The sequence below is a fragment of the Castor canadensis genome, chromosome 12, assembly GCF_047511655.1.
Source record: "Castor canadensis chromosome 12, mCasCan1.hap1v2, whole genome shotgun sequence".
Taxonomy (NCBI): Eukaryota; Metazoa; Chordata; class Mammalia; order Rodentia; family Castoridae; genus Castor; species Castor canadensis.
In genome coordinates, this window is record NC_133397.1 from 87,490,131 (window position 1) to 87,514,065 (window position 23,935).

General features: G+C 32.9%; 1 pseudogene; it reads right to left on the minus strand.

Moving 5' to 3' along the window:
* Positions 1-19,580: 19,580 nt before the first annotated feature.
* On the minus strand, positions 19,581-20,414 carry LOC141415060 (M-phase phosphoprotein 6 pseudogene; annotated as a pseudogene).
* Between the last annotated feature and the right edge of the window lie 3,521 nt (positions 20,415-23,935).

Genomic DNA, 23,935 nt, shown 5'->3' on the forward strand with positions numbered 1-23,935 from the left:
TTTATTATTTTAAAATGAGTTATATACATCACAAAGGGAATTTGATTAAATAGATTTGACCCTCTTAAAGAAGCTATGCTGAAATTCATGATTCTGTGAAATAAGATCTAAAATATAGAAATTAAGTTTCTTATTTGTTAGTGATACTAAGAGTTGATTCACTGTATCTTTCTAGGCATCCCACAGCTATTTGACCAATAAATCTTAGTAAGGTGACTGCTGAAGGTGTTTGAGAGTTACCAAAGAAGGCAAAAATTAAATAAAATTGATGAGTAAATAACAGGAAATGCAGTAAGTGAGATTAACATTTGTGGAAATTTTTCTGTCCCCACATGAATTAGAATACTATAAACTTTCCGATTTAAGGAATCCAAGTTTAGAATTAACAACTGCCAAAACATATTGAAATAAGGTATGAAAATCCCAGTAATTAGTAAGTCATAGAGGGGAAGTTGCCATGTTCATATAAACTTTCTTCAAGTTCTGGTACTGAAACGTATGTGTGTGAAGCAAGTCCCCAAGGAATCCTAGAGGAAAAGAAAGATCAAAAGGCTGAAAGAGTTCAGTAGAAATTCCAAATGCCAATACATTGAAAGAATGTATGTAATTTGATTCTTGCTACTTTTGTGAAAAGTCGGAAAGATAAACATCTTGTCTCAGAACTAAGGAATGTATCGTAGGGCAATACAAACACAATTTGAAACTAAACTGCTGTGAGATTGAGGTGACTGGGTTATACACTAGTTTTCTGTTACTATAAAACTCACCATTTCTCAGAGGAAAGTAACACAATCCAGCACTCACAATACTAGTGTACCCCGTTAAAATTATCTTACATGCAATGAAACTAGAAAATATGACACACCATCATAAAAAAGAAATCAATAAAGAGAAATTAATGAAGCAGTAAACAGATATTAGATATAGGAAATAAAGATTTAAAAATTACTATGAAAAATATTTTTTTATTTTTAACTGAAAACATGTTAATATACTTGATCTAAACGAAAACATCAGCACAACATATATGAAGTTATCCCTGTGGATGTATTTATGCACACAGTGAGAGATACAACCTTGTGTTTCATTCTATGGTAAAGAGCAATTCAAACACAGTGAACTGTCTATTTCCATACCTCATGTCATATGCAATTAACTCACACTTTTCTTTCATGAATGTTGCATATAGTCTCTTTAAAGTTATTTTTGTTTTGATCACTGATTTATTCCCAACCCCTATTTTGGATAGGTAAGGCATGTATACATGTTTCTTGAATGTGCAAATGAATTTTCCCAGAGCAACTAATTTACTAGGAGAATAATGTGAGCCACAGATTTGGTATTAAATTTTGTACTATTCACATTTTTTCAGAAAAAAAGGTATACTCAGGTAGTACTGCTTGTAACACTGTATCATTGTACAAGCAATATACACAGAATAATAATTTCACAGATATTCATGTACAAATTATTAACTTGACACTGACATAATTTTATTCTTGTTAAGACATCAAACTGAGTTTTAAAAAAATCAAACCGACCATATTTCAAGTGCTCAAGTGCAACATAGCTTAAGAATTTATACTCATTCTTATATAGTGAGTACAGAAATTTAGAACTGAAGTTGCATAGCCAATAGACATTAAGATGATAATAGTACAGGCTATTATGCAATTTTTCCACCATAAATTTGATGTAGTAGATAAAATGGGAAAATATCTTGAAACACAACTACCAAAACTGACACAAGAAAAAGCTGAAAATCTAAATAAATAAATAAACCTGTGCTATCTATCACTCTTTATCAGTCTGGGTATTGAACTCAGGGCCTGAAGCTTGCTAGGCAAGAACACAGCCCCTTTATTATTATTTTATTATTTTTATTTTTTGCAATGCTCGGGATGAAAACTAGGACCTTGTACGTGCTAGGCACATGCTCTACCAGTGAGCTTTATCCCAGCCTACATATTTTTTTCAGGCCTCGAGCATGCTAGCATGTACTGTACTGCTTGAGCCACACTCCCAGCCCTGAATTAATTATTTAAAGAGTCCTATGAAGAAAATTATGCATCTAGTTTTCCTCAATAGAAAGTTCTATCAAACAAATCAGTGGTGATGCACGTCATACTATTAACCTAGTACTCAGTAATCAGGAGTTTCAAGTCAACCTGGGCTGCATAGTGAGTTCAAGGCCAGTCTCATTTACATAAAAGAAAAAAGTAGGAAAGCAAAAAGAAGAATTAGTACCAACCTTACATACAATATTCTCAAAATGGAAGAAAAAGGAATACTGCCCAGCTAATTTTTGAACCATCTGAATTTTGATTCTAAAACTTGAAAGTATACTACAAGAAAATTACAAACCAATATAATTTGTAAACATAGATATAAAAACATTAAGGTGTTAGCAAATCTAATATGAAAATATATTCAAAAGATAAAAAGGTTAAGACCTTAAGTACCAGTAGGCTTATTCTAAGAATGAAAGTCATTCGACATTTAAAAATCAATGGATCTTGATACCCTGAATGGCTGTACCTAATACCAGGTACAAGGTAAGGATACTCACTTTCAACATGCGTCTTTTGTGTCTATTATACATACTAAAAGGTGTAGAAAGTAAAAGCCAGCATGATGGTCTACATTGCCTATAATTCCATCACTCAGGAAAGAAAGACTGTGCAGGAGGATAGAGAATTCCAGGCCAATCTGAGCTACTTAGGAAGACCATGTCTCAAAGAAAAGTGTAAAAGATAGAAAGCAATATAAAGACAACTTTTAAAAGGGCAAGTAGAAGTAAATTGAATGAAAAATATGCAAATTGTCTGTACCTAAAATTACAAAATACTGATTAAAGAAATTTCAAAAGCCCCCACTTAGTGGAAAAATATGATGTTCTTGGAGTGGAAGAATCACTCTAGGTAACATGTAAATTCTTCAAATTAAACAATAGGTCAATGCCATCACAGGTGAAATCATAGTGCTTTTATTGTGGTTTTGGGTTTGGTTAGTTTCTTTAAAGAGTTTCAACTTTGTTCTCAAATTATAAAAATAGTTCAGAATAACTTGTCCAAAGAAGGAGAGCAAAATTCCTTAACATGTAACTGGTGTGGGTTACACATAGTGTCTTCTTTCCAAAAAGTTTATGAGAACAACATAAATTTAGTCAATTGATTTTCCACTTTCTGTAAGGTAACATACGGTATTTTCAAAACTTTCCTGAAACAAAGTGCTATCTACATAAGAAAAAGAAACATTATCTCAACCTTACCTCATGATTTTGGAGCAATTACAACAATACGGATTACAGGTTCTAGAAGAAAACATGAAAGAATTTATTTGCAAGGTTGGGAACAATAAGTTTCTTAAAATTCTGAAAAATACTAAAAATATTTTGATTTTAGAAATTGAACTTATTAAATAAAACAAAATATAATCAACACCCTGGAATAAAAAACATACTGTCAGTCAAATAACTACTATAAATAAAAAGAAACTATTAAAAATGGCAAAATTTTAACTGATGTGTTCCAATGATGATGGAGAAATAGTTGATAAGTACATGAAAATACACTCCACAGTTTTAGTCATCAAATAAATGCAAATTAGCTTTCAATGAGATACAATTGAAACTTATCAAAATGACCAAAATTTAAAAGTGTTGCATATCAAGTGTTGGTGAAGATGTGAAACAAAAACTCCTAATACATTGTTACAATGTCTCATGAAAGTTGAACCCACACCAAGAAACCAAAAATTCCATTTTAATGAATAAAAAAGCACAAAGAGTTTACCCAAATGTACATCACATACTTACTTGTAATAATGAACAAAATAGCCAAAATGATCAACAGATTAATGGATAAAAAGTATTCTTATAAAGTAAGAATAATACCCAGAAATTAAATGGAAGGACATACTGATAACATTATTTTGAGAGAAAAAATCCAGAAAATGATTCAAGCACAATATTATTCCTATTAATGTAAGTTTCCAACTAAGCTTCCATGACCACAGAAAAAAATGGTTTTTATACCTGAAGAGGGATTGGGATTGGCCAGAAATGGACATGAAAGTACTTTCTGGAGCAATGTCAATGTCCTTTCTCTTGGTTGAGATTTTTATTACACAACAGTATTAATAGGAAAAAGGCATATAATTGTCAAAATCCTAAAAGCATTACTTATAATACTATACATGACACTGTGTGTAACAATACCCAAATAAAAATATGTAAATTGAATTAAAAAATTCTTCTTAATTAGTTTTGCTTTCACTTACTTAATTATAGATTACATTGCCTATTTTACATATTTCTCTGTTCTAGTTTATTAAAGTATGTTATATTATTATACTCAGTGCTTATATCTATTTTTCATATTCATTAATATGACTAATTGAGAGATGAATAATATTGAACTTATTACTACAATGATTTTCAATATCTTTCTATATCATTCTGTTTCAATAATATACTAAGTATTTATAGTCATTTTCTTATAATTTCTTATGTTTGTAATTATAGAAATGCTTTTCCCACAAGTGCTTTGATAAATATTCTTTTTTAACACCTGTCTGATATTCCATTGTTTTTATGTTAATCTCAGTGATCCCTTTGGATTTATTTCTCTTATACATTAGAAAAAACTGTTTTTATTTCCACCTGATTTTGTATTTTTCTGTATTAATGAATAAAGCATTTTGAATGAAACAATCTATTTCTGGACTATTGCAATTATCTATATTTTTAATGAAAATATCACGTTAGTTATCATTATATAATGCATTATTTATAAATAAAAGTAATTTCCTCCCTACTCTTCTCTCATCAAAACTTTCTTCCATTATCCTACTTCTTCAATCCCTCAGAATAGTTTTAAAACCTTTATATTAAGGTAAAAAATGTCATCATAAATTTTATTGAAACAGGTGTAAAATCCAGACATTAATTTATGAACTTCTGTCATCTTCTTTTGTTTCAATAAGATCTTTCTCCACGTTTTTGTATGTAAGAATATTTTATTTTTCCATTTCTGTCTTTGAGATAGACTACTCTTATATACATTTGAGATGGGAAAATGTTTCCATTTTAATTTAGCTAGCTTTTGATGCTATATAAAAATTATATCCAAAGACTTTAGCTAGAGTACCTCACTGTTACAATATGAAGAGTAATGCTGATTTCCTGATATGAATTCAAAGTTTATATTAACTTGTGATTCTTATTGCTTTGTGTATTGGGATAAGTTTGTATAATCTTTGCTTTGAAAAGTGAATGTTCTGGAATTAGATTCCCATGTTCCACTGGATATTTGCTAATAAAATTTTATTTGTAAGACATATAGTTCTAATAATATTTTATGAAAGTGGAGAGAGCCCATATGTTTAATTTTTCTTTCTACCCAAGTTCCTTTGATGTGACTGGAGAAAAACCATAAGTAAGTTACAAGTTAAGAAAGTGCTAACAATGGAAAGGATACAAACTAGGAACAACAGAGATTTGGAAGAGGTTCTCAAGGATAACATGCACTTGGTATCATAGTACTTGAAATACTAGAACACAATGAACTGTACATGAAAGTCTTCCAATGGCTAGGCAGAAGTCAAGGAGTATCCCTGAGAGTCTACAGGTAAAATGATGTTCAAAAGCAAAAGAAGAGGGAAAAATGTAGTAGTGATTTATGAAAAAACTGGACCTATAACCTCACAAAGCCTTCTGTGTCTTAAGACTCTTAAAGGTGATATTTGTTTCTGGGCTAAAGATAGAAAATCCTCTGTAGCAAATTAATTATTCAGGAAATCCTTAGACTTATGGATAGAAAGTCAGTCTTGGATAGATGCTTTCTAATTTGCGAAACTGGGAGAAAAGGGAACTGAATACCTGCCTGCCTGAAGTAAAAGATATTATGTGAGGGTCAACCCAGAAGCCTGCACATGTTAAAAGAAAGGGCAAGGGATGGCAAGTGAAGACCACAAAGCCACCTATATTAATAAATGGACTACTCATTATAAAAAGGAAATTAAAAATCTTCAAAATAAAAAGCAATGTGAACCAGAAGGAAATGAAGCATCAAGAAAAAAATATACTCAAACAGATTGTAACTAGTGCCTTCAAAGATATGTTTTTAACAATGCTGGTGGGGATGTGGCGAAACAGGAACCCTTATACACTGCTGGTGGGAATGCAAATTAGTACAGTCATGGAAAGCAGTATGGAGATTCCTCAAAAAGCTCAAGACAGAACTGCCATATGATCCAGCGATACCACTCCTGGGCATATATTTGAGGAAACATAAGTGAGGATACGATAGAGACACCTGTACACTGATTTTCAACACAGCACTCTTCATAATAGCCAAGATATGGAAACAACCCAGATGCCCTAAACTGATGAATGGATCAAGAAAATGTGGTATACATGCACAATGGAGTTTCACACAGCCATAAGGATTAATAACATGTGGTTTGAAAGTAAATGGATACAACTTGAGGACATCAAATAAGTGAAGTAAGCCAGGCTCAGAAAGACCAAGACCACATGGTTTCTCTCATATGCGAAAGATGGATCGAAAAGATTAACACATACACAAAGAACATGTTTGTAATGGTGGAACTACCCCATAGAACTCAGGGGAAGATGGAAGGGAAAAGGGAATGATAGAGCATCAACAATATTCTAAAACATAACATCTGTGAAGATAGAGGATATAAGGATACGTATTGAAACATGTTGAAAAATGGGGATTGAGAGATAAAAGGGTAATGGAGAGCAATGGAAGGGGTTGAACAGACAAAAGTAAAGTATACCCACAGTGGAGATACACTGCAAACCTCTTTTAAACATTTACTTAAATAATAATGAAAGACAGGACTGTAAAATAGGTACAGTATGGGGGGCATACTTGTGGGAGGAGAGACGTGAATGAAAGAGATTAAGGTGAGGGACTATGGTTGATGGACTTCATATAGTTATATGAAATAGAGCAAAGAATCCTCTTGCAATTCCTTTAAGTGAGGTGGGGAGGGGGTTGATAGAGAGAGATGGTGGGGATAATCTAAGCAATGTACAATATAAGCCTATTTGGAATTGTCACAATGAATCCCCCCTGTACAATTAATATATACTAATAAAAAACATGTTTTTAAAGATCATTCACCTATAAAATAAGAATTGACTGAGAGTGTTCTCAGAAGAGCATTATTGACAATTGAAAGTTAAAAATTTTTAAACTGATATACAGGCACTGTGATAAAACTTTGGAGTGTAAATAAGCAAGCCTTGCCCAAGAAGGAGGGATGGCATCAATGGGAGGCAGGAGGTGATGGGTACAGGGGATAAGAGGGTGAATACAGTGCAAAAAATATATACATTACATAAATGCAAAAAATTATACCTGCTGAAACTACTTCAGGAATGGGAGGGGTAAAAGAGAACAGTAGAGAGGATGAATTCAAGTATGATATATTTGATACATTGTAAGAACATGTATCCTGGGGGTACATGTGACAATTTACCCACAGTCAGCACAATAATAAAGGGGTTTTGAAAAAAGAAAAGAAAACTCAAGAAAGAAGTGTGGAAAACTAAGGGATGTGGGTCAACTTGGAATACAGGATATCACTTAAAACTGACTTCTTGAATAAGAAGAAAGGAAACATGTGAGAAACCATCAACAAATATTTGGAGAAACTTTTCCAAATTTCAGAGAAAAGACAAGTCTACACATTGAGAAGACAATAGGTGAGAAAGAGATGCACAGCTAGAAATATTGCTGTATACTCCACATCATTCAAAATAAAGAAAAAAATCCTAAAAATATTCAGAAAAAAACATTAGCCACCTACAAAGCTTGTCAGTATTGTTAAATACTACAAATCCCTAAGGAAGAAAGACTATTTTCTCTAGAATTATATATTTTATTAGATTCAAGTGAGAGAAAAAAATAAGGAATTTCTTGTCCAAACTCTATTTAAAAATTTTTCCCTGTACGCATCTTTTGTACAAATATTCCATATGGGTATACATTAATAAAACAATGCAGAACCCCAGAGAAAACTATTAAATCCCAGAAACAGGCTAATTAACTTCATAAGACAAAATTTTACAGAATAATTCTGGAGCGTATTGTTGCACAGCTTGCCTAAAAGTTAACAATTTAATCAAAATAAATAAGGAGCTGATCAAAATATATAAGAAACAGAATTACTTAACTGAAATGACAAAGGATGTATTCATTTGTTTCTTCCCAAGAAGTAAACTTATTTAAAACTTGAGAAAAAACATTTTGAAAAACTATAGAAGTCATAGTCAAAATATAAAGCAACTTAGAACAGGATTTTAATTATTTCAAAGCAATTATTTGAATGAAAATTTTAAATATATAAATTTAGACATACATACATATAGGCTTTAATTATGAACTCAATCAAATATTTCTGAAGCTAATAATATTTACATATTAGGTATATTGTTCCAGCTTTCTTCATTGCACTCAATTTTCAAAAATAAAGAAGAGAGGGAAGACATAATAGGTTTCCATGTAAAAGTGTGTATTCTGAAGCACCCTTTTACTCAAAATATATAAATACTGGTGCAAAAATAATCCTGTTTCAGACAGAACTGAAATTAGAACTAAGAAAAGAAATGCACTTATCCCAAAACATTAAGAGGGAGCTGTTAGAGTAATACAATGACATTGAAACTATGAGTGCAATAGGAAAAATTACAGAAACCTCTCATCTAAAAGCAAGAATTTAAACAAGTGTATCTGAGAAATAAAAAGACCTCATGCTTCCTGAGAAGATGGCACAGAGAATTGGTTGATGAGAATGCAATCCTTTAAAAGTTTAGGAAGTGTTTTTTGGGAAGGGGAAAATAAGTGCACAATCACCAAAGTAGAAGGATAATGAGAGTGAGGCTGTGACCTAGTGAGCAGGTTAGGGAGTCATAGAGGTTGTGACTACAGGGCTAGCACAATGGACATGAGGGATGGGAAGGTAAAACAGGTTCTTTCCAGGAGAGGCCATAGGAAAATGTGAAGGAGGATGAATATGGTGGCTGTATTTTGTATTCATGTATGAAAATAGGTAATGAAACTATTGAAATTGTTCTAAGAAGTGGGAGATAGGAGAAGGATGGAGAGGGAATCTAATTAAGATAAATTGTAAGCACATATTTAATATGACAATGTATCTCCCTTACAAGTATTATTTGCTAATAATAAAAATGGACTACCACTGCCCAGGCACACAAGGCTTTATTGCTGTGAAAAATAAGTCTAATTTACAAGTAAGATTAATAAAAAGAAGCCATTAGAGGGTTTCAGGCAACTGTGAAAAAATCAGATTTTTTAAAAACTTAAGATAACTCTGGGTGAATAAAGAGCTAATTTATAACTGCTTAACTTGGATTCTGGAACCAAGTGATAGACAACTGATTTGTAGCAGAAGGTAGTCTATAAACAATTTATCTCTTAACTGTTTCATCTTCATCATATCATCTTTAACACTAATACCACATGTTCCCTCTTCACTTTTACAAATGTTTTATTTGTCTAAAAGCTGAAAGCAGAGTTGATCTGTAATTTTTCAGTGAAAAGTAGTGAGAAGTTTGGCTCTAAGAAACTAGGATATTGTCTAGGTTTTCCTAGGGTCTCAAGAAAGAAGTGGTTACCATGTAGCCCAAGCCCAGGGATCAGTGACTCCAAGGAACCACTGCTCATCACCTTAAAGATGATAACCCTTTAAGGTGCTGGGCACCCTTAAACTCAGAATAATGGCATTAGGCTAGCAGAAAGGAGGGGAGGCTAGAAGAGAACTCAGTATATTGATTTTTTTCTCCCAAGATTGTAAATTGAATACAAGACTAGAGAAAAACAGTTGTAAGTTGTACAGGTTTACGTACTTACTTCTGTAGCACCTCTTCGCATTCCACTGAGTATCATGCTGCTAACTTCAACCAATGCAAAAAGAAATGTTAAGTGCTAGGCAGTTTTCATTCTTTCTTTGACACCTAATATAGTTCACTGTGAGTAGATGCAAGTCTGATTATCTACGGTTGGAATCAATTTTTAAGGTTTTTTTGATTGTTTAAAAATGGAAGTTTGCTACAGGTAAAAGTATGGTTCTTATTGATTTGTTGATTTTATTTTGTTTAGCATTAATGCTCTATGTCTTTTTCTCACTGATTATGCTATATCTAAATGAGACTAGTTTAATATAAATGATTATTGTGAATTGATATTAAAATGTAGAAAGTTTTAAAAACTGTTTTTCTTAATATCCAAAATTTAATAGTAGGCAACAATCTATTTGCAGACTAGTTTTAAGATTAAACCAACACATTAAGAACATGTTTTAGAATCAACAAAACACATCATTTTTATTTCCACTTTCACAATGAAATTTTAGTTGCAATGTTAGTTACATTATCACCACCATTAAAATGTATTTAATGAGGATATACTGGACACATATTAGTAGCATCAATTCATCATTTCATATACATGATTTAATTTTCCCTCAAGTTTGCAACACAATTTGAGGCATAAGTCCTCATTTTATAAAGAGTTTCAAATAAGGGTTCCTTGGGGCCCTAGTACTGCAGCACAAAGTGAAGAAACGTGGTGGACCAAGCAGGAAAATTCAGTTCTGTAGCCTGTGCCTGTACTCAAATCAATACAGACCTTCTTTCATTGATTTTAAATATTGGTATGAGGTAAGATTCCTTTTCTGCCCCTCTGCTTTTTGAAACAGGGCTTTCTAATACAGCCCAAACTAGTCTCAATCTCATGGTTCTGTTACATCTGCCTCTTTGAGTGCTGGACATCTAGGTGTGAGTCATCATGCCCATCCGCAGGTAAGATTCTTCATCAAGAAAAGATTCTGCAGTGTATAAAAATAAAAATTTGAATACTATTAACTATTTTGCAGTAGATTAATCATGTTAATACGTGAAATTATCTTTGATAGTATGCAAAACTAATGAAGATTCTATTTGATGAGGCTTTCATATACCTGAAATACATCCTCATTAATTTTATTTTTGTCCAGAGTTAGGTCAGATTCTTATCTGCTGTCTATAATTCTTAATTATTTTCTGTTTTCATAGACACCCACCCAACACACACTTATACACTCCTACAAACACATGCACACAGGTTATTTGAGATGTCAAAGACATGAATAATCTGTTTTAATAATGAAGAAATGAATTATTTCCAATAGCACCATACCCAGATAATTAACCCTAGAACTAGTGACTCCAGTGTCCACCTTATTACGTCCAGCCTATGGCTCTGGATCACGAGCATCAATATGGGGACCTAAGGCTAAGAGCTCCCATAATCACAAATGAATACTGTACTTCAACACAGCATGTAAAGACACTGGGGGGAAGGTAGGAAATGCCTCCATGGCTCCTTTTAGAGTCAGAGAAGCATATTAAGAAGCTCCACAGACTTTCCGTTTCATTGAAATAGCAACAAATACTCATTCTAGACAAAACACGGCAAAGGAAATAAAATCACCATGGCTTATTGAAGTGCACGCTTATCTTTATTTGAATAAAATTCAGGTTTTGCTGAAAAGAGATAAAGGGACTGGAAGGAGTTACCTACACACACTTGGTTAAACAAGTAGCACAGTCTGCTGCATATATATAAAAGAACAAATTAAATCCTTCTAACGTACTTAAAGGAACATGTTAATGGTTCATTAGAAGAAAGCTACAGTACAGAATTATAGATTTCCTTTATAGTAAGTTGTCTGTCTAACTTCACTTCAAAAAGGTCTAGAATGTATTTCTCTGCCTATAACTTAAATAATTTCCTTTGTCACAATCTATTCTAAGTATTGTTTACATGTCTCTGAAATGAACATTGCTCAGAATAATCAGTTTCCCAAAAACACATTAATTGTGGTTTCTAAAGAAATATCAACATTTGCCCCATAAATTTCAGTTCCCTTTTGAAAATATCAATTTTGCTCTTCCTCTATCAGCAATAAAATATATGTTATAGTTCATGAAACTTAATGCTAAATAGATTTTTAAAAATCAAAAATGAGATAGAAATAAATGCAAATCAACACAGATTTTCTTTTCTTATTTTTGCATTTATTTTCTTAGGCAATTTCCCATTGAAATCCTCAGGATTATCTTCACTTTCTTATACATACTATCAGCAACTGAAAAGACTCTCAATTTTTCTCAATGTGTAATCTAGAAACTCTACCTACCTATGTTTTCTGGGAGAAACTTGCTGAAGTAGTAAGACTAGGATCGGAAACAAAAACTTTGCTAGTAGCACAGCAAACAGCAAGAACTTCAATTTAATTCAATCCCCCCATCCATGTCCTCGTGAAGGACATTAAAGGATCTATATAAACACCTGTGCATGTAGTAATTGCATTGTAGGAAAGGAAAAGAATCCAGCACTTTGGAAACCCCTACTTTTTAAAATAGACACTAGCATGCCTATCCTGTACTCCCTCTGGACACATTGTTTTTATGATACTGAACAATAAGAATTCCTTACATTTGCTATGTAGAGAGACACCATCTCTGTCTTCCAAAGTTATGAACAAATCTTTCATTTGGTCAGAAGGAAATATAATTTTATCTTCTAAGACTCTTCAATGTACAGAAATTCCTGAAAAAATATTAGGTACAAACAGAAGTAAAAGCTTTGCTCACAAGGCACGCAAAAATGTGAGACAACAATAAGGAAGCATCATCTGACATTTGTTACCCTCATATTTGCTTACAAAATCTGCTTGAAACACTGTACCAGTTGCACTTCAAGGACCAAGAATTATAAAAATAAAAAATCATTAAAGTAATCAAGTTGAGGTCCATATAGAAAATCAGATCTTTAAACTTCAGTGGTATTGAGCCAAAACATTAGCAGATTTGCATTATTCACCATTTAGTTAGAAGTGTAAGGCTCCCTGCTTTTCTAGTAAAGTTTTTATCTCCATAAAGGATCTTGTGAGCAAGCCAAGATATGCTGGTCTTGCATTCTTCTAGTGATAATAACATACAATAGAAAATAAGACTCCAATGCTCATTTATCATTTATCATTTGTCAACACAAAGCTGACAATTCTGCCTGGAATGATGTACAGCACAAACCAGAATGATCCCGAACGCGTTAACTATACAGTAATATACAGTGACCATTACTCATCTGGTATGCAAGATGCTTCTGATAATGTTTGGGGAAAAGGGATAGTTAAAAAACAAGAGTATTTTGTGTTTAACTTAGGATCACAAGACATTATCTTCATAACACATAACTATGCAATTTTTAGAAACATATAATTTTAATTTCTTATAAGTATATGCAAAAATATCAGTTGCTTGGCAAACACCGTGAGATAATAGCCCAAGATCAAAATGTAGAACATGAGAAAATGGTACAAAAAGTCTGTCTTAAAAGAAACAGATAATTTTCTCACTCGTGAACACAGATGATTGGACTTTATAAGAGCATGGCCCAAGTCATAAGGAATTAGAGCCAATGAAGGCAATTAAAATCTCAAACCAAAAGATCTAGCAGGAAGCATTCCCTTTCTAGGGTAGAATAGTTGCCATTTATTCCTTGTATCTGTCATGTCTTTTTTGCTTTTGAATTAAAATTACAGAATAATTTATTTTTAGATTTTAAAGATATTAAGTTGAGCCTCTGATGTTATCAGTAAGACTCAGAGAATGAGTCTGACAAAAGAAAATGCTGAATAGGTAGCACATGCCAAGATTGTGATAAGAATTTTATTCACATTGTCATGTTTAATCATCCTAAGATTTTTTGAGAGAAAAAGTAATCCTTTTTGACATTGTTGTTGTTGTTATCACTGCTATTAAAGTTGTATTTTTCTCTGCTGGGGATCAGACCCAAGGGTTTGATCTGTATTTGAGTAAAGAACCCTGAGATATACTCCATGTTTGAGAAAAGCAATCTTATCACATCCTCACAGAAGGAAACATAGAGCATACTATTTCAGTACATGCTGAAGTCAAAATGAAGTGAGATTTTAATGTTATTAACATTGGAATAAATCACACATTTGTGAGCATAAGTCCTTAAGTCAAGGCCAAATCATAATCCAATCTAACTTCTTGAAATGTACAAAACTCAATCTTTAGTTCAAATGAAGCAAACATTTTCTTTTTATTTCCTATTGTTTGGATTCATAATCTTATATTAATTTAAAGTTAACCCTCTACCTACTACCATTTTTCTCTTTCCTTTCAAATTTATAATTCTTGAAAAAGTAATCTCCAATCACTTCATATGCTTCACATGCTTTTCTGTTCATTCTAAAACCTAGTACAGTCTAACTTTAGCTTTGTTCTTCAAAAAACAGTAAACTGATACATTGGTGATAATTTACGCAATATTCTTCATCACATAGTCTTGAAAAATCTATAAATTACCTGCTTTGTATAATGCATATTATTCCTCAAAATCGTTCCCACCCACATCTCCGTTAAGTAGAAACTATTTGAAGAATTGACCCATATTCCAGGTTCAGGCACTATTAATTTGTGCCAACCAAGAAATATCCCCATTGTATTGTGAAATAAGAATAAATGTATGTTTGGTCTCTCCCAATTTCCTGGTATACATCTCAAACTCTTAGACAGTCTGAAAGCAGATATTATTTTCTATCCTAATGAGAAGATGGATAGTTAAAGGTTGGAAGATACTGGATACCCTCAGGATGGTGGCTCATTGCCAAGAGGATCAACATATGAATAGAGACCTGGATTTTCAGCTCTGTCCCCTGAGCCCTGGGAAGGAGAGGATGAAGATTGAGTTGATCACCAATGGTTAATCATGCCTTCCTAATAGAGTTCTTATAAAAACTCAGAAGGTAAGATTTGAAGGGTTTCTTTCCAGATTACTGAACATGTAGAGGATGGTGCACGCAGAGAATGTGTGAAAGGCTATACACCTTCCCTCATAGCTTGCACTATGTATTCTTCATATAGCTATTCCTTTGTTGATTTAAAATATTCTTTATAATAATCTGCAACAGAAAGGAAGCCATCACCCCAACTTCTGTCAACTGCGCTAGAAAATTAATTTGGAAGAGAATCATTGGAAACTTCAATTTGTAGCCAAGTCAGACAGAAGTTGTGAGTAACCTGGAAGCCTACTACTTATGATTGGCAAGTTGGGATCAGTCTTTTAAAGTATATGCAATACCTATATGTATTTGCATGTATATATATATATGTGCAGGTCAAACTGTTCACAATGATTCTATTCAAAAGACAAGAATGACACATAACAAAAGTTTGAATTTATGTATTTCTATATAGTTTCAATTTTTATTATAAAATGTTTTGATTTTATAATAATAAAGAAATTTTTAAACAAAACAACTCAGAAACACTCATTTCAAAAAGAAAATGTTAAATATGTATTCATTATTTTAAAACATAACCTTAAGTTATAACAATACTATCTTAAAGATATATTTACTCAGTATTGATCCCAGTATTTTGCTTTCTTAGCTTTCAACATGTAATATAAAATTGCATTTCAGGTACATCTGAAATTTTATTTGTATTCTAATTTTAGGAGAAACATACAAAAGAATAATGAATTATATATTTTATAGGTTATAGAAAATTCTCAGATGATAATTACTGCTGTGGAGAGTATTACAGGAAGAAAACATAAATTTTTATTTTCATGAATAAGTATTCTACATTCTTTAACAAATGGAGTGACATAATGGTGCAATTCTACCTGTTGCTTTTCTTTTTTCTTTTTCTTTTTGGTCATTCATTTCACATTTTATTTGATATTTTTTCCTAAAGTAATTAGCCGTCCAGTTCTTCAAGGACCCTGAGTTATATATTTATTTAATTAATGCAAATTAACTCTATATTGGGGACTAATAAATGGAAATATTCCTTCAGTTCAGGCCTGCATCATCATTACTTTCCACCAATTCATCTTCCTCCACTTATTCATATGCTTTTCTTTCTTATCTGTTCAGTTGCATCTATTTTAATTTTTTCCATTTTTATTAGAATACATTAATGTACAGGGGGAACTCATTGTGACAATTCTGAATAGTCTTATAATGCATACTGGTGAGATAGCCCTCAGCAATCCTTCCTGAAAATTGCTCCCTGCCCCACTTAAAGTAATTCAAGAAATATATCTGTTTCATATATGTGTATGAAGCCCATCAACCATATCCCCTTCACCTTCATCCCCTCCATCGACCTTCCCCACTCCCTCAAGTACTCCCACACACATTCTGTATCTATTTTACAGTCCCATCCTGTGGTATTAATTCTCTAAGTCAACGTTCAAAATGGTTTTTCAAAGTATTCCCAGTGTGAGTATAGTCTTATCAGTTCAACCCTTTCTGTTATTTTCCCTTATCCCTTCCCACTCAGCTCCCATTTCAACAGCTTTCAATACACATCATTACATCCTCTGCCTGCACATATATATTATGTTTCCATATTGTTGACTCTCAATCATTCTCTTTTCCTTTCCCTCCTGCTCCAAGTTCCATAAACTACTTGCACAATTACTAACATGTTCTATACATAAGTTTGTATATGATCATGTTTGTTTTGTGTACATGTTTATCTTTTGGATCTATTTTCCACATATGAAAGAAAGCATGTGGCCTTTGTCTTCCTGAACCTGTCTTCCTTCACTTAACCTGATGTTATCCAATTGTATCAATTTGCATTCAAACCATGTGGTTTCATTCCTCCTTAGGGCTGAATAAAACTCCATTGTGTCTGTATATATCTATATAGATAGACAGATAGATAGATACACAGATATAACAAACACATATGTATATATCACATTTTGTTAATCCATTCATTAGTTGTAGGTCATCTGGATTGTTTCCATAGCTTAGCTATTGTGAACAGTGCTGCAATAAACATTGGTGTGCAAGTGTCTCTATTGTATCCTGATTTACATTCCTTCAGGTTTATGCCCCTGAATCATATGGCCATTCTAGTTTTAGTTTTTTAAGAAATCTCCATACTGCTTTCCATATTGGTTGCACTAATTTACACTCCCCCCACCAACAGCATATAAGTGTTCCTGGTTTGCCTCAAACTCACCAACACTTGTTGTTTGTGTTTTTGATGATAGCCATTCTAACTGGAAATAGATGAAATTTTATTGTGGTTTTGATGTGCATTTCTTCTGTGGCCAAGGAAGTTAAGCACTTTTGCATGTATTTATTATCCATTTCTATCTCTTCCTTTGAAAATTTCCTATTCAGTTCATGTGCCATGTCATCATTGGGTGGTTGATTTCTTAGGGGTTGAGTTTTATTAGTTCCATGTAGATTCAGTATATTAGTCCATAATGAGAAGAATAGCTGGGCAAAGATTTTCTTCCATTCTGTGGGCTGTCTCTTCAGTCTAGTGACTGTTTTTTTTTGCTGTGCAGAAGCTTTCAAATTTGATGCAGTCCCACTTGTTTATCCTTTCTCTTATTTTCTGAGCCATTGGTGTTCAATTTAGGAAGTCACTGCCTATGCTTATATGTTCCAGTTATTTCCTACTACTTTCTGTAGTTGTTTCAAAGTTTCAAGCCTTATATTAAAGTCTTTGATCCACTTTGAGTTGATATTTGTACAGGATGAAAAACATGAACCTAGTTTCAGTTTTCTGCATGCAGATGTACAGTTTCCCAGCAACATTTGTTGAAAAGGCTGTCTTTTCTCTATTGTATATTTTTGGTGCCTTTGTCAAAAATCAGGTGAGCATAGCCGTGTGGATTCTTATCTGCATCTTCTATTCTGTTCCATTGGTCTTCATGTCTGCTTTTATGCCAATACAATGCTGCTTTTATTGCTTTGCTTATGTAATATAGTTTGAAGTCAGGAATTGTGATATCTCCAACATTGCTCTTTTTGCTTAGTATTGCCTTGACTATTCGAGGTCTTCTGTGTTTCTATATGAGCTCTAGGGCTGTTTTTTCAATCTCTGTAATAAGTGGGCATTGAAATTTTGATGGGAATTGCATTTAACATGTAGATTGCTTTTGGTAATATAGCCACTTTCACAATATTGATTCTACCAATCCATGAGCATTTGAGATCTTTTCATCTGCTGTAGTCTTCTTTGATTTTTTTTCTACAATAGTGTATAGTTTTCATTTTAAAGGTCTTTCATTTTCTTTGTTAAGTTTATGACCAGGGGTTTTTTAAAGGTTATTGTGAATGGAATTCTTTCTCAGTCTGTTCACTGTTGGTACATAGAAAAGCTACTTATTTTTATAAATTGATTTTGTATCCTGAAGTTCTTTATGGTGTCTAGGAGTTTTTTGGTGGAGTTTTTCAGGTTTTTTAGATATACGATAGCATCATCTGCAAACAGGGATAGTTTGACTTCTTACTTTCCTGTTTGAATTCCTTTTATTTCTTCTTCCTGTCCTATTGCTTTGGCTAGAAATTCCATGACTATGTTGAATAAGAGTGGAGTGAGTGGACACTCTTGTCTTGCTCCTGACTTTAGAAGAAATGATTTCTGGTTTTCCTCATTTTATATAAACTTGTCATATATAGCCTTTATTATGTTGAGGTACATTCCTTCAATTCTTAGTTTCATCCGAATTTTTATGAAACGATGTTGAATTTTGTCAATGGCTTTTTCTGCATCTATTGAGATGATCAAGTGGTGTTTGGCTTTTCTTCTGTTAATATGCTCTATATACTGTATTACATTTAATGATTTGCGATGCATTTCTGCATCTTTGGGATGAAACTAGTTTATGATCTTTGTAATATGTTGTTGAGTTGGGTTTGATAGTATATTAGATAATTTTTGCATCTAAGTTCATTAAAGAGATTGGCCTAGCATTCACTTTTCTTTTATGTCTTTGGTTTTGGGATGAGTGTAATAATGGCTTCATTTGCTTTTCTTTTTAAATTAATTAATTGATGGTAATCATATTTCCTAATAAAGAGTTTCTTAAATGTTCATTTTTGTTACAAGATCCCAGATGAATTAATGTTGAAATACTTAAATTACAAAGTTTTAGTTAGACAATAATATAAGGAATAAGTCACAACTTTTCAATTTTATGAAATTTTGAGATTAGAACTCAAATTGCATAATAGTGAAGGTGAAATTATCACTAGATTATGTCAATTAGTATAAAATGCAAATGTATATTTTCATTTAGTTATCATAGTTCATAATTCAACATGAGAATAATTAAAGGAAATAAATTACCAAATATTAGGGTTTGAGGATAAAAGGACCAGGGTCCAAATACTAGATTTCTGAACTAGCAACTGAAATATTATAGTATTGGTTCTCAGAGGCCATTTTTCCAGAGAAAATGCTTCATAGTTTCATATGTTGTTGAGCATGTTAAATAACATGTTATATAATAGATGCTTAGTACACAATGAATATATTTACTACTCATAGAGTAAATGTTAGTCATAATAGTAATATTGCTAAAATAATTAAGAGGCACATAGGAAAGCGGACAAAATGAAAGTTTGGTTTATTTTTTATTTATTTATTTTTTTAAGTGAAAAGAGATGTTTATTATAGAACACTGAAAAAGAAAACTAAATGCTTTAATAAAAAAAACCATACCAGTATAAACAGAGGTCAACCTGGTGGGGTGGAATGCAAATACTACAGACCAGAGGCAGGTTTGTTCTCCATGAATTTACATACAAAATTCTGATGACATTTGATTTTTGACTCCAAAATCAAAGTATGAATTGGCTTGACATGATTAGTAATTTAAAGTAAAATATAAACATAAGGACAATTTAAACAATGGCATTAGTGTACAGGAGCCAATTCAAGATCAGTGACTGCAAAACTACACATACATATAAATTCTGAGGTGAGACATTTTCAGGCAAATGTGCCTAGGCACATTTGAAGATCAGAACTGAAATTCCACTACTGATGAACACCATGAGGAAAAGGATGTATAACATCCATCAACATCTGTTTCAAAAACAGCATGTTTCCAAACTGTATGCTTCTTTACAAATGAACATTACAGTGTTAACAACTACCGGGACACCATCAGGCAGAGCCCCAATTTACTGCTTTCACAGGCATCCCCAAGCCCTGTGTTCAGGCAGCTATTTTAATCTTTGGGCTTTAAGAACATTTTCTTTGCTTTAATTGGTTTTATGTTTCTATTTTCATCTTCTTCGTAGTTGTCACGGTCCCGCTTCTTGGCAAACTTTTTTCCAATTTTCCCCACTAAGGTCTCATATCTTCTTGCCATTTCTTCATCGGACACATCAAGCTCCACTGTTTCATCTTCGTCTTTATCTTCTGGTTTGCTCTTAGCATTCATCTGAAGCATTAGCTTCTTCATGCGCAGCAGGTTCTTGGACAGTTTGGTTTTGCGCTCGGCTGCCATGCTGGCTGCAGTTCGGCCGAAAGTTTGGTTTATAGCGTTATCAAATATAAGTCAATAAAGTGAAATCTAACAACAGAAGTAGCCCTCATGTTGTGTTCTGTTTCATTCTACCTCTATAATGTGGGACTTCTGTCCATTTGATAAACTCCTGGCATTTTCACTAAGATGGTACCATTATATTTAATTGGTTTTACAGCTGCTAAATAATGCCTGTTGCAGTATCATTTTGTTGATGGGTTAAGTTCCAATCATAATGTGGTCTTAACCACCTTCCTCTTAAAAAGGCCATCTATATCCTTCAGTCTTGTTGCTATGACATTGGATAATTAGTTGGAAAAGAGACAGAAAGATGAACATTGATGCCAATTACCCCTGGCTCTTGGTGAATTTGTTAGTTTCATAGAACACCTAGAAAAGAAAAATACCTGAGATCAACAAAATGTTTTCAAGTTCCAGGGACTTTATGGGACTATTAATTCATCTTGTAAATAACTATTTAGTCTTTTGTTTATTCATAGAATTTCATTTAAGTGGAAAAGAGGAGCATTAAGTCAGTGTACTAAATTATTTTAAATGATAAAATTCAAATTGTACAGTCCTAGATGAGAATAAAATGAGTAAATCCATATTTAGTATGAAATTTCTGAAAAAGGGCTCTCAGAGGAACTTCAATTTAAAATGGGAAATGAAGGAAGACAAGCCTACAGAACAGAGTGGAGAAAATTCTAGATGAAGGGAAGAGCATAGGCAAACTTTATCTGGAAAAGGACTGGGCGCTGGAGAAATTCTGAGACTAGTAAGTGAGGAGTGTGACAAAGAAAAGGGGTGAAGCAAGCATGAAAAAAGGGCATGCAAGGTCATTAAATAGGATAGGAAATTACCTAGGAAGCCAAAGGAGAATTTTAAATAGAAAGGCTGATATTATCTAATCATTTAAAATTTTTAACTAACACTGGCTATTGTTCTGTGGGAAAATGATGACAAAATGGCAAGAGTGGAGGTCGGAAACCGTTATTGGAGGACGTTGCAGTATTCGAAGCAAGATATGATGTGGTTTTCATCTCTCTCTTTGGGAGTTTATGCATTTTTATATGAAGAATGTTCTTTTTTGGCCCACAGCACCATAGGGTAAATGTCAAACTAATTAGACCCTGGAAAGGCTTCTAAAATTTTCTTGCCTACTCCTCTTGCTGGGTCTTAAGTAATGAGAAATTTGAGGATTGTCTTTTATACCCTTATATTCAGTTCAAAGAACTATAATTTCAGGGTAGTAATAAAGCCACAATGGGGGTATTTAGCCACAACCATAGGTAAGGATTGTCATTATTTGGGGTGCAATACATATGAAACACCCACAAAGGGGGCTTTAGTGGGGATGGGCATCAGACAGCTTCTGGCCCTGAGGACTGCACATACCAGCAAAGTTCCTGAGGTGAGGATGTTAGTGTGTGGAAGAAGTGGCCATTTTGTTTCCATAGTAATCTAGGTTGGCCACTTAGAAGAAATGAGCACTAGAGATAGAGAGTTGGAAATAAATGTTATAATTAATGGACAATATCTGAAGTAATGTGAAAAACCTGTTATCAGCAGGTTCTGATTTAGAAAGCAATAAATTAGCAAACAGCATAAATATTTAGATTACATTTAGATATCGCTAATTCATTGCTTATATCACCCTTGGAACTTAGTGTCATTTTACTTTAAATTTATAAATGAGAAGTTAAGTCTTAGATGTTTCTGAAGTCAAATTCTAATTTGACTAGATTTAAATAGTATTTTTGATTTTTTTACTATACCATTTTGTCTTTGTAAAAAAATTAATAACCTACTCTGTATGTAACACATAGTACTCAAGTTGTATTCAGAAAAAAATCTTTACTAGTCATACTCCTATAGAATCTTTTTACCTGTCAAGAATTAAGCTGATCAGAAATCTTTTTCTCTCCTACTTTGATGATGTTTCTTGAAACATGTGAGGAAGGATATCTGGTGAAACTGTCACTATTTAAGCCACAAATTACAAATGAATGAAAATGACATGGTTCTATTTGTCTGAGTTACTTTGGTGTGTTGGAGACATTGTCTCTCATATCCTCAAGTCTATTCTATTAACGAACACTCGACCCAGTAGAGTGGTTCTTAATACTTCCTAGATAAACTCTTAAAAACATGGAGTGAGTATCCCCAGTAAGTCCCTGTCATGTTGTTTATTCTAAATGGAGTGTAATGGAGTATCAAGCAGGCCCCACACCTCTTGACTTTCTCCTTGACAACATGGCATATAAATTCTCTTGTCTCTGTGCCACAATACTAGGTGAAGAAATTTACTAATCTAGGGCTCTCAAGTCCTAGATTGACTAACTCTTTGTATTTTTGTGAAATGTTTTTCAACTTCAGAAAGACAGTTTATGATATGATTATGAGTTAAATTATCATTACCATTGCCACTCTGTATATCCTTTCATAGACATAAAAAAACCCTAAGTCATCTTCTCTATGAGAAGTCAAAGGAGCACTAGGGAAAATGCTGCTCACTGTAGCCATTTGAACAATGACTGTAAAAATAACATCTGGTCCTTGTTTTCATGCTAAATGTATTTTTAAATTCACTGCCGGGGACACCACTGGCAGCAGTCAGTATAATTTATCTAAATCTTTAAAACTCAGTTTTTATTCAGGAACAGAAGTGTATTTGCTTTCTAAAGAGCATCAAGAGTAAATGTTAAGGGATTCTTTTTAACATTGTAGGATTATAAGCAGGTATTGAAGCAATCGATTGAGAATGTGTAACTATCCATCATTGCCATCATTAAATGAAATTGCCTTCTGCCACATAAAAGGAACTGATGCGGAACGTGGGGAGGTGTATATATGAATGTATGAACACCAGTTCGTTATATGAAACATTAAAGACATTGATAGATATAAAAAGAACCACAAGAAAAATGAAATTTAACTAAATAAATTTATGCAATATAAAGTTTGATTGTGAGAAAAGATTCAATTCATGCTGGGTATTTTTTAAAGATGGCTATTCACATTTTTCTTGACTTGATGATGTTTACTGATAAGAGGAGTGTTTTCAGATACATTCTAATTTTTCTAGAATTCTATGCTTTCTTATGGGCCTTTCTATTAAATTATTTTCCTCACAATTTTTCAACACAAAATCTTCTAAAGAAAGCCTTTCCTTTTACTAGTGAAATTAATTACTAATCCTAAATTACTGATGTTTTCTCCTGTTCTGAAATGCTGTCTTCAGCTTTCTCTACCAACTAAGTTAATGAAAAGAATGGCTCATTCGTCTATTGAAGCATATATATATATATATATATATATATATATATATATATGTTAAGCACTTAACTCAGTCCAGGTACTGAAATATTTGACTTATCTAGAAAAGAATTAACACATGCACTCCAGATCATGACATCATGGGCTAGAGAGCTCATAACACCTAGAAAAGACAAATGCATGACTGGAAGGTGAGGCATAGGCCTTCCAAGTTAGCACCATGAGGGTCA